The sequence below is a fragment of the Eptatretus burgeri genome, chromosome 3, assembly GCF_056783735.1.
Source record: "Eptatretus burgeri isolate ZD-2024b chromosome 3, Ebu_testis_v1, whole genome shotgun sequence".
In the NCBI taxonomy this organism is placed as follows: domain Eukaryota; kingdom Metazoa; phylum Chordata; class Myxini; order Myxiniformes; family Myxinidae; genus Eptatretus; species Eptatretus burgeri.
In genome coordinates, this window is record NC_140963.1 from 92696751 (window position 1) to 92698976 (window position 2226).

At 38.0% G+C, this 2226-nt stretch overlaps 1 long non-coding RNA gene across 2 annotated transcripts; it reads right to left on the bottom strand.

Annotated features, from left to right (window-relative positions):
• Positions 1 to 699: 699 nt before the first annotated feature.
• LOC147030449 (uncharacterized) lies at positions 700 to 2042 on the bottom strand. Of its 2 annotated transcripts, XR_015056377.1 has the most exons (4): positions 1578 to 2042; positions 1168 to 1483; positions 906 to 1070; positions 700 to 808 (listed from the first exon to the last, which is right to left on the bottom strand). It is a non-coding gene; the product is annotated as an uncharacterized LOC147030449 (long non-coding RNA). The 2 variants fall into 2 exon arrangements; XR_015056376.1 differs by having other exon boundaries at positions 1168 to 1829.
• Positions 2043 to 2226: the final 184 nt, after the last annotated feature.

A 2226-nucleotide genomic window follows, 5' to 3' on the forward strand; every position in this document is an offset into this window, starting at 1 on the left:
CAACATAAACCCAACTTTCCAAGTCTTCAAGGTATAACCACATTCCCGTTGAGTTTCCAAGATATGTATCACATTGTGAGTTATCAATCCAGAACCCACATTTCAAGTATTCAAAGTAAAACCAACTTACAAAGTCTCTTAAGGATAACTCATTTACTGATTTTTCAAAATTTGTGAGTCTCCAAGGTAGGCCCCATATTTAGAACCATCTTGGCAGAACCCTTTTCCTGAGTCTCCAAGGTAGTTATTTAAACCATCAAGGCAGAACTCATTTACTGATTTTTTTCAAAATTTGTGAGTCTCCAAGGTAGGCCCCATATTTAGAACCATCTTGGCAGAACCCTTTTCCTGAGTCTCCAAGGTAGTTATTTAAACCATCAAGGCAGAACTCATTTACTGATTTTTTTCAAAATTTGTGAGTCTCCAAGGTAGGCCCCATATTTAGAACCATCTTGGCAGAACCCTTTTCCTGAGTCTCCAAGGTAGTTATTTAAACCATCAAGGCAGAACTCATTTACTGATTTTTTCAAAATTTGTGAGTCTCCAAGGTAAAACTTGTATTCTGGCTCATCAAGGTATAACTTGTTCAGTGGGTATTGTCTTGATAACTCACAATGAGTACTATTGCTGTAAAACTCTTTTTCAGGATTTTGCTGGTCTCCAAGGTATAACTCTTTGGTTGGGTCATCAAGGACGAACTCTCGTTCTGTGGGTCTTGGTCGCTCATAAGGTCTTCAACCAAGCCAACAATTTCGCCCCAAGTTGTAGCAAAAACAGTATTTTCATTTCGTATTTCAGACACAATTTCCTGTGAGAGAAAATAATAATGTATTAATTAAGTTATTTAATTATTAAATGAGTATGCTTCAATCAAAGTTTGAAAATAGGAAAATAAAAAATCTTACCTCAATAGATAAGAGGTTTGAATCCAGTTCATCAACTTGAAGGTTTAGTTCCATAGAAGACAGAGAGTTCCAAGGAACACCAAAGTCATCCCACTCAAGGTCTTCAACCAAGCCAACAATTTCCCCCCAAGTTGTAGCAAAAGCAGTATTTTCAGATACAATTTCCTGTGAGAGAAAATAATAATGTATTAATTAAGTTATTTAATTATTAAATGAGTATGCTTCAATCAAAGTTTGAAAATAGGAAAATAAAAAATCTTACCTCAATAGATAAGAGGTTTGAATCCAGTTCATCAACTTGAAGGTTTAGTTCCATAGAAGACAGAGAGTTTGAGACAAGCACACAGAACACCATTGCCAGCAAGAACAAATGTTTAAAATGGAGCCTGGGTTTGAAGCTTTTATAGAGAAAGACTGGTGGGTGTGGTTTCCTTTGGAAATTCCCTGGGCAAGCCTAGGCAAGCCTTCATTGGGAAATTTTTCAAAACCATAACATCCTGTAATTTTCTAGTGATTTCTTTGTGAGTCAGAGATGAACTGGAAATGATGTAAGAGTGGGCGTGGCTTAGAAAAAATACCTTATTAAAAGTGGGCGGAGCTTAGCAAAAGTGGGCGGGGCTTAGGAAAAGTGGGCGGGGCTTAGGAAAAGTGGGCGTGGCTTAGAAAAAATACCTTATGAAAAGTGGGCGGAGCTTAGCAAAAGTGGGCGGGGCTTAGGAAAAGTGGGCGTGGCTTAGAAAAAATACCTTATGAAAAGTGGGCGGAGCTTAGCAAAAGTGGGCGGGGCTTAAAGAAAAGTGGGCGGGGCTTAACAAAAAATAACCTGTGGCTCAGGAGGTGGTCAAACAAGAGCATTAAGAGAAGTTTATCATTTCGTAATGGCACAAAAGGGGTATCTTAAAAAATATAAAGATTCAAATGTTTTGTTTGTCAATATTTTAGATGGGGATTATTGTGCAAAGAAAATTAAACTATTGAAGGAATTTGAGAATGAACAAATCTTTATAGGTTCAATGAGTGAGCTGTTCAACCCCCAGGTGTTCAATTCAATGAGGTTCAACCTCCAAGTTAAAAGGGGGGACAAATAAATATACCTTGGGATAAAAAGGGGATTTATTTTTAGGGAAAAAAAATATAAATCGCTGAAAATCCCCCATTCATTTACATGGGGAAAAGTGAGCCAGAATCAGTATTCTTACCCTACTGGGGTGAAAACATAACCTCCTTCACCTTTGGTGGCGGAGGTAATAAATAACTCTAAAGGTGCCACACTCCAAACTTGTTCACAGATGAGGTGGGAAACGAGAAACCCAGGTGAGGC